Source organism: Anser brachyrhynchus (assembly GCF_964034855.1).
Source record: "Anser brachyrhynchus genome assembly, chromosome: 2".
Taxonomy (NCBI): Eukaryota; Metazoa; Chordata; class Aves; order Anseriformes; family Anatidae; genus Anser; species Anser brachyrhynchus.
This window is the reverse complement of record NC_137695.1, coordinates 158,284,926-158,294,418: the sequence shown is the minus strand read 5'-3', so window position 1 is coordinate 158,294,418 and position 9,493 is coordinate 158,284,926. Positions and strand designations below refer to the sequence as shown.

Below are 9,493 nucleotides of genomic sequence, written 5' to 3'. Positions count from 1 at the left end.
TTTGCCACTGAATAACCCTGAAAGTTTTTACAGTTTTCAAAAACATGAGGAGCAGGACACACACCTTTTCTCAGTTAAGAGGTCTATAAAATAAGAAGTCTTCATCTGAGCTGTTTGCCCAAATCAGCTTTTTGATTAGAAAATCATTTATGGTTTAAGATTATTATTATTACTTTTATTATTAGAATATCATTTGTTTTTCTAATCAATGGAAAGAAGCACACAGGCTATGATTCATCTGATTTACTCCAAACTTTTTATGATGAAGAGAGTCCTGTCTACAATAATTTATTATCACTAGTCCTTTTGTTACCCATCAAGTTAATATGACAGATTCATCGAAGGTGTCTAAAGTTAGGCAAAAGGAGCAGATTTCCCCCAGGTTTCAGGTTCCTTCAGAGGCAGTCTGTGGGCCTGCGACATCTGTTCTTGTGCAGGTTGAGAATTACCAAAATGTTGTGAGTGCCTAATTTCCACTAGTACTGTCAAAACTACCCATTCTTTTCCACCTGTAGTTTTTAGGGCCCAGCCTCTGGGCACTCTTCAAATTAAACAACTTAAGGGACGTTATGCAAAATAACAGTGAAAAAGGAACTGGTATTGTTTCTCTGCTTTTATTTAATATTCCAGAGATTGTTCTCTTAGCTCAGGAGAGACTTGGGATCTAGTCTCTCTGCCAAGCTAGTTAACAGTTTCATAGGTTTCATTCCAGCTCCATAAGAGTAGATCTAGTACTTTAATAAGTTGTCCATGCTAGCAGACAGTGGACTTTTTGCTTAGTAACTAGCACTTGGATGTTTGGAAAACAGGCAATTACTGGAAAAGCACAGTGACTAATTTTGAAAAGAGCAATTAGTCCTGGGGATTTGTCTCTTAAGCAAAGAGTCTTCCTGGTTTTCTCTCTTCTTTCTGTTTTCATATTATCCATTGTTTGAAGATAGGAGTAACTTTATTTAGTTGTTTTAATACAACTCACCTAATGAACTCTTTGCAGGAACCCACTGCATATAAAAACACATAGGAGATAGAAATAGGAAGGTAGGACAGAATGCAATGTCCTGAATAATTTGAATCCAGTCTATGTCTTGGGAAACATCCATGTTTTATCACCTTTTTCAACATTGATTTTCCAGTGGCAGCTTATAATATTTACAATAATTACGTATTTATGACCAAGATAGAGGGCATATAGAAGCACCTGTCATTTACAGAAACAAATAGGAGATAGATCCGTAATTTTGATGGATTTAGCATTGTTCTGGTTGAAAAAAATAAAAAAATAAAGATATATATGCCCGGAAAAAAAAATCACTTTTTTTTTTTTTTTGAGAGGGAGAGAGAAAATGGAAAATTAGCTACCATGTAAGTTTTCAGCTTCTTGAAAAGAAGAAGTTTCAAACAATGTTTCTGGGTCAACAAATACATTTTTCTGTGGTTGTGAATGGCTACTTTCTATGCTAAGTTAAAGAGAGCTGTAGAGGTATACTGTGCAGTGGGAAGGCCCCAGCTCCCTTGCATGGAAGCAAATTGGAAGAACATGAGCTACGTAAAGTCAGAAGGTAGACAGGAGAATTACTAGGAAGCATTTAGTGGTCCCAATGTTCTCACTTAACCCAGGCAAGAATGTTTCTTTTGGAGACTCATTTTGCTTCTGGTGAATCCTCATTGAAAAGGAGACATGAGAAATGGAAATTGCATTGTAGACTCTCTGATTTCACAGTACTCGAATTGCAGTATCCTAGATCATCTCCCCTGTCCAGATTGGTGGAGGTTTTGCCAACAATTTCACTGAAACTAGACATAGACCATATCATGAGATGAAATTCTATTTTGGCATTACATTTAGATACTTCCTGAATGTAAATCTCAATAAAGAAAGAATGCATAGGATGGCTGTGACATAATTATGCAGGAAATGTGAAACCCAGATGAATAACACTCTATGCATCTTGGACAATTTTTACATGGCTTTAAAGTAGATCTGAGTTACTGTAAGACATGCTGTGCATCATAAGAAAAGTTGTCAGCTGTACAGGAGTGGGTGTTTTTGCTAGTAAGTTTTCAGCTGTACAGGAATAGATGTTTTTGCTACTGTGTTCCTACCCATTCACATCCAAATGTCTCCTCTCTATCCTCCCCATCCAAGTACATTCACCCCCTCCCCATAATGCTGTAGAGCATATTAAGACGTCTCCTACGTCTTTAGGATCCATACTGCCAACACATTTCATCTATTTCCCAGCTTGTGGGTGGTTTTCAAGAGAAATATCAGTCTTATGAGACATATTTTATTTTCCAAAAGGTTTCATCTGCCTGTTTTTAAAATAATCTGAATTCTGAACTGGAACAAATTCTCCTAATTACCAGGAAAACAAACAAATAAATGATAAACAAAAAAAAACCTCTTTTACCCTGCCGAATATTTCCATGAAAATAATGGAACAAAAGATTATATAATATATTTATTTTCCCAAAGTGAAGCATGTAGTATCCCAATATTCAAAGACAATCATGAAATCTACTAGAACATTGAAGTCAAGGAGAGTCCAAACCCAGAGAGTTCTTAGGACCAAGAAAAACCCTCTGTAAGACCTGAAAAGTCTATCTCAAGCTTGTGTTTCTTGGATTTCTTGTTTCTAATCTACATGGCAGGATGCACAGGAGGCACAGGAGCTCCAGGGAGTTCTGAAAAGTATGTCTTCCCTAAGTCTCTGTTGAGATCTGAGCTCCTTCTGGTAGAAACTACTTAAAATTGACCAATATATCTCTATAACAAAAACAATTCTCTAGTTGTGTGGAACTGTTCACTGAATTGTTTGGAGGCATGGAAAGATGGACCTTACTTCTTTCTAATATACGCCAAAAAAATTGCACAAATGCACAACACACACTCATATTCCGTTGTGTTAGCAGACACCAAAACATGAGGTTAGAATTCCATTCCTGGTGAAGTTTTGGATCTGCCTCTGTCTAATTCTTTGTAGAAAGAAATTCTGCTTCCTTTGGCTTGATTAGATCCTTTCTTTGGAAAGAGAAAATCATCCAGGTGTCCTTGCTCTTTCATGACTGCATTTCATTTCACATGCAGACTAACTGCCTAGTTTCTGCAGAAGACGCTTTTTTTTCTTTTTTTTTCATTGTTGGGGAGCAATTGAGTGGAAAGACGAGTGGAGAATGTTGTCACTCCTAACCATTGACTCCAGATGTTGCAGAATTAATTTGGTGTTCTGGAGTTTCGGGGACGGGAAGGATTCCATTTTGAGTAGAAGAGAAGAGGTGAGGTGGTTATGTGCTCACATTTTAAATGAAAATAATCCTGTATGCAACGTTGACAAGTACACAAATGAGAATAATTAATCCTACATGGATAGAGACAAGCCTGATTTGATGGCTTAATACATACTGCTTTTTCTCTTTTCCTAAAGAAATTTTTATGATCCTTTGCTTGTTATGTGCACTGCAGCAGCATTTTCCAGGTTTCAGCATTATGCTGATCAGGCCAGAGTGATGGGGAAAAACAGAGATTCAGAGCTCAGCTCAACTGCCGAAATATATGCATCTGTTGTGATTTGAGATGCCCTAAGGTACTTGAAATATCCACACGGGGCTGGCAGATTTGACAAAGGTCTTATAAGAAGTACACATATTTTTTTGAACTGGACCTGGAAACTGTGGCTTATCCTTGACTACTTCAGATGGCTCTAGATCCCTGTGCATAGGTACTTGTATGATAACATATAATATCCTATTTTGTTATTTTATAATTATATAATTCAAAATTTATTTATAAATGAAAATGTAAATGCATAATGGTACATGTATAAGTGAAAATGCAGTACTAAATTATGTAAATAATATAAAATTATTTTTATTGAGCCCAAACTGATTTGCTCAGGATTACCTCCAGAGACCAGCTGCAGAGCCGAGTGCAGTGCCCAGTTCCTTCTGAGTGCTAGTGTGTAAAGTCCTAAATCCCCAACACATCCTATGCTTATCTACAGATGTTCAGGATCAGATAACACCAGTGTAAAGTACTGAGCTGAGGCTGCCTCTGTACAAAACAGAATTAAACAGAGATGGCTATGGAATAGTGTGTGATATTTTCCAGTTTTACCTTGGAAGTTTCTCAGGCATTTGTTATAAAACAAGTTCAGGGGAACTAAACCTGGGAGCTGCTAGGAAAGGCATATACAAAGCCTTATTCTTCAGTGAGCTCAGTATGGTCAAAGGTACAGTGGATGTTTACAGTGGATGGTTTCTCTGCTTTCCTGCTGTGTTCAGTTCTGAGCGTGATGGAATTACAGCCTAGCATTGCTCTGTGTTTCTAAACACCTCCAACTAGACTCTGGTCTGAAACAACACTAATTGATGGCTTATAGTAACATTCAGTTAAAACTTCTGAAGTCTGTAAATTACAGAGGCTGGGAGGACGAAGTGTGAAAGGAAGCATTAGCTGGTGCTCTATGTATGTGGAGGATGGATAGGAACCGAGGTCTAGAAATCCAGGGCTGTCTCCTCTACATGAAAGTTGGGTTTCTTCCTCATCTCTTCCAGTTGGGAACTCCAAGGAATGAAGTCATAGTCCTGCATTTGAGATATCCCATTCAGTATCACAATCTTGGTAGAGGGACAATAAAAAAATAAAACCTTCCCAATCTGCAACGTTCTTATTTTAAGGGTCACTTGACTTCTGTTTCTCAATGGCAGAAACTCAACAACAATGAGATACAAAAGTCCTCTTGGTGCTGGGAAGGGAAGTGAGCTGCCATTAAGTTGTAAATGCGTTGGATTCACCTAAGTCTCATTTTTACCTTTCTTGAATATGGTTATCCTGTCAGGTAGAAAAGTGTTTTGCAGAGTGTCTATGCACATCTCATGGTATTCACTAATCAGAATATGCACATAGCTCTAGAATGTCACATATCTTTTTCTTTTCCTTCTTTTTTTTTTTTCAGAAAAAAAAAAAGAAAAAAGATCCATGACAGAATTTAGGGTGAAAAATGACACCTACTGTTTCTGGCTGAAGCATAATAATTTTAAAGCAGCAGCATATTATGGCAGATATAGTCTATTCTTTCAAATAACAGAATGTATAGTTATTATTTATAGTTCACAACACACAAGCAATTACAGCATCCATGAGAGACCTTAGTCTCCTTATTAGACATTGTAGAATGCGTTCATAGATGATTTTGCAGTTCTTTGGAGGTAAGGAAGGCAGTGAGGAAATGAAGTGTTAATACTCCCATTTTAAGCTACAGCAGTAAGACAAGTTAAGTACACAGTGACTTACCCAAGGTTACATGGACAGTTTGAGGCAGGTCCAGGAGCTGCAGCCACAGCTCAGAATCCCAAATAGCTTTTTCTCAGGTAACTTTAAGTAGTGGTTCAATGCCTGTTTGGTCTGTTCTGTCTTCTTCATGCCGTGCTTAGCATAGGGTGATAAACCAAGGTGAGTCCCCCTAAATACTCTAAAAAACAAAAAACAAACAAACAAAAAAACTGAGGTTGTTTACTTGCTGTAGAAATGTTCCAAATTCTAGAACCTTCGTTGCATTTGTGTGCTGATGTATGTGCACAGCTCCCAGTTCAGGGATGTGCCTGACTGGGGTTGAAGAGGGAACTCCAGGCTGTGCCTGCTGTGGGGTAGCTGTTTCAACCAGCTGTGTAAAGTTTTCCTGCATCATTCATCCACTTCTTCTAGGTAGCCAGTTTAGCCAATGACTACCCCAACAGAACATGTGCACCCCACCTGCCCAGTCCTGCCCCTGACAAATCCTCATATTTATTTGACAACCAAATCTATTCTAGTTATTGTGACTGAAAATCCATTTTGAAAGCCTGACTAGTGGGTATCCAATGTAGAAACAGCTGAGTTTCCAGAGGCTGAAACAATACCCAGAAAATAAAAGTAACCTGTGTCTCTTCACTGGTACAGAATTGATGGCTGAGAACTAGATATAAAATGTCAAAATATTAAATATGTTATTGCCAAGACAAGTGGTTAAGGGAAGACCAAAAATATCACATAGTAAAGAAAGGATGACCCCAGGTCACTCTGATTGCTGTGCAGGAGTGGGGTCTTAAGCAGGGTGTGATCAGCTGGGGAATGGAGATAGGATTCAATTTTTGATTTCAGAACAACAGATTAGCTTTCAAAAGTTTCTGAAATTCTGTTTTAATCCAAGTTTTGTATGTCAAGCCTTTGGATCCATGCACTGCAAAGTTATGTGCAGAAAGATTCTTTTCAGTTCTAACCCCTAGCATAAAAGGTAGACAGCAAGAAATGTCAGGTTCTCTTGCTTCTTTAGTTTGGATGAAGCATTGTATGTAACTGGGGTTTTCTTCCTCCTGTCTATCTAGCTGCAGAGGAAAAGAATGTTACCCCTCTGTCTGTGGCAAAGCAGAATTTATTTTGGATGACATTATACTCAGATCCGTTCCGAGGAAATATTATGTATATGCACTCACCTTACTGGTCAGCAAAATGGAATGCATAGTGAAATACCACTGAAAATTTATATAACCTATTTACTGAGTGAAGAATAGGCACAGATCTATTTTGCATAATCCTCTATGCAAGAAATCTTTGAAGAGTAAAGCATTTGAATACAAATTATTCTGAGGCCTACCTATTGCTATTGTTTAGAGCAGCACTTCCACCTGCTTGTAATGAGAAAAAGTATTAATACCCACAAATCCATGGCTGATATTTTTTCTCTTTTTTTTGTTAGGGCATTTCACTCTCCCTTTCAGTCCTTATTTTCACAGGAAAGCATGATAATTATACTGGTGACTGCTCTTATCCTGTTGCAAAAGTGTCTTTCAGCTTATTTTACGTCATTTTAGAAAAAAGTTTAAAAAGAAATGGAAAATAAACAGCAAGTCTGACTTCAGAATAAGAGCGTTTACAGAAGTCTGTGGTTTAGAAGTAGATCCTAATGTTTTCATAATAGACTAACCTGTCTAGTTTCTGTGTCCAATTTAGGTGTGTTGAATAGGAGTCTCACAACCCTAAATATCCAATGGAGAAAGATTAGTTCCTCTAGAAGGCTCATTCGGAACAATAGCTAAGCTCAAGTGTCAATTTAAGTGGTATAAGTACCTTCCCTGTATTTTTTCTGAGTGAAGTTACTCTGGGACTGTCACCACAGGTTAACCACACGTGGTCTTCAACTCCTTAAACCCCTTCATCATTGTTTAAATGGTTGAAAACTTTGTATTGTAATCTGTGCGTGTTCCCATAGTATTTGACATCCCATCATCCACACTCAGCTGTGGTTTCCACAGATATTAAGCCAGCCTTGAGACCATTTTCACCATCTGCAAACTAGTTGATAAAATAGACCCTGGATACATACAGCTGTATTTAAAACACTGAAGAAAAAGACCTTATAAATATCTTCACTGGAATACAGCCTCTGAGATGTTCAGCCAATGTATTAATGCAGTTATATTTGGCCACCATGGCTTTATGAACACTTAAACTTTCTTGGTTTGAGCAGGTGACAATACTGACTTTTTTTTTTTTTTCCTAGCACTGCCATGTTCAGAACGAGTGTGTCTCTCCCTCACAATGAGAATTTTTTCATATCTTTTCTCAGAGACTGAGCCTTGTGGGAACTCTGCAATCATGGTTTGTTTCTTGAGGGCGGTATAATGATGGCAGTAAACATGCATGGAACTCACCATATTCTGATCCAAATGAAGCATGCACCTCTTTTTCCCCTCTCTCTCTTGCACATGAATGGACAAATCAGTACAAAGAAAGCCTATAAAACCAAATAAACAAATGAAACAACAACAACAAAACAGCCTACTTTGATTACTTACTGCTGTGGGAAGAGGTCCAGAGAAGATACAGCACCTGAGCCATGATAATCATCTGACTTCATCATCATGGAGAGATGTGCAGCTGTCACATTTGTGAAACTTCAGAACTGTAACTTCGTAAGTACTAGAGCAGACCAAATATTCATCCAGCCCAGGGTTTGTGTCTTTGGCAGCAGGAAATAGCGTACATTTAAAGGGAAAAGAGAAAGAGTCCTAAGAGAAAGTGAGTTGCCTGAACATGCACATACTCATTGAATAATAACAATTAGTAAAAGAAAAAAAAAATCAAAACTGGTAAAATTGACAAGGTCTCAGACCAGGTGCTCAGACTACTGGAAATTGTCATCCTGCTAGAAGCCACTGAAAGCACACCTTGCAATGGAACTCTTGCTCAGTGTGCCAAGATAGGAAGCCAAGATATTAAAATATCCTAAAAATATAATATAATATTAAAATATTATAATATCCCAAAAGGGATTTTTGTGCATTTCCCATAGAGAGACCAAAATGTTTCCCATATGGGTCTACACAGTAGATCAGGCTAGTAATTCTTTGTTTTGCTTCGAGTGGATAGTTGCTGCTGGCTTGAACAGTATTGTATTCTGTAAAATATTTGAGCCTTGAACATGCTCAGCATTCCTCGGGATGTATGGAGTCTCAGAAAGGCTGATGTCATACTGAGCTCTGAAGCGAGCTCACTTATTTAAGTGGGAAGGGAGTGGTCCTCATCTCCTAGCATGTCCATCAGGACTTCTAGTGGGTCCAGAATAAACCTGAGAGCCAAATGTCATTTAATTTAAATTAAACTGTGGCCAAGTTTTTAGAAGCCTCTTTGATCATCATCTTCATGAACACAGGGGTTTCTTCTGGATATGAGTATGAAGCTGGACTCTTCTGGCCTAAGACCTCCTCAATAGCTCTGTTCAAAAATGATGCAGCTGATCTGAATTTTGCAACAGATTTTTTTTTTTTTCTCAGAAATGATTGCATGCCAGATTACATACAGGGAAAGCCAGCTAGTTTGTTCAATGAGTCAAATGTTACCAAAGTCCTGCTGCCAATGTATTAAATATTTAGTGCCTTCTCCTGCCTTGTTCCACTGTATCAACAATTTAATCTCCCATTCCCTATTCATAAAACAATTTAGCTGGATTAATAGAATTCGACTGACTTCTAATGCAAACACAACTGTATCAAATAGAATTCTTGTCCACTTCTGTTCAAGTACTCAAAAGCTGCTGGAATATAAAGCCTGAAAATATTTATAAGAAAATGTTTTTATCTATGGAAGGAAAATCTAGCATTAATATTTCACACTGAAAAAATGAATACAGCAAATGTAAACATTTATTACTTAACTATTTTTTCTCAGTAGAGGAATTATGACATGTTTATAAAACATTTTAGATAAAGGAAATTTCAAGGTATTTTTTAAGCAAAATCATTAAAAAATAACCACGTCCTGTTGCTGTTTGACGTTCAACATATATAAGCACTGCCAGCCCATAGCTCAGGAACCGATGACATTGTGCCTAATTGCATATTCAGGGAAGATACATATGCACTACTTTCTAAGGACTAAATCTGTGGGACCTGATTATTACCACTGAATTTGATGGAATTAACATAATTTTGCCTGTTCAGTGTTCCTTTTTTCTTT

The 9,493-nt window shown here is 37.6% G+C and overlaps 1 long non-coding RNA gene across 1 annotated transcript; it reads right to left on the bottom strand.

Moving 5' to 3' along the window:
* Positions 1 to 5,422: 5,422 nt before the first annotated feature.
* Positions 5,423 to 7,883, bottom strand: LOC308190589. Its single transcript, XR_013947354.1, has 3 exons — positions 7,868 to 7,883; positions 7,690 to 7,772; positions 5,423 to 5,471 (listed from the first exon to the last, which is right to left on the bottom strand). It is a non-coding gene; the product is annotated as an uncharacterized lncRNA (long non-coding RNA).
* Positions 7,884 to 9,493: the final 1,610 nt, after the last annotated feature.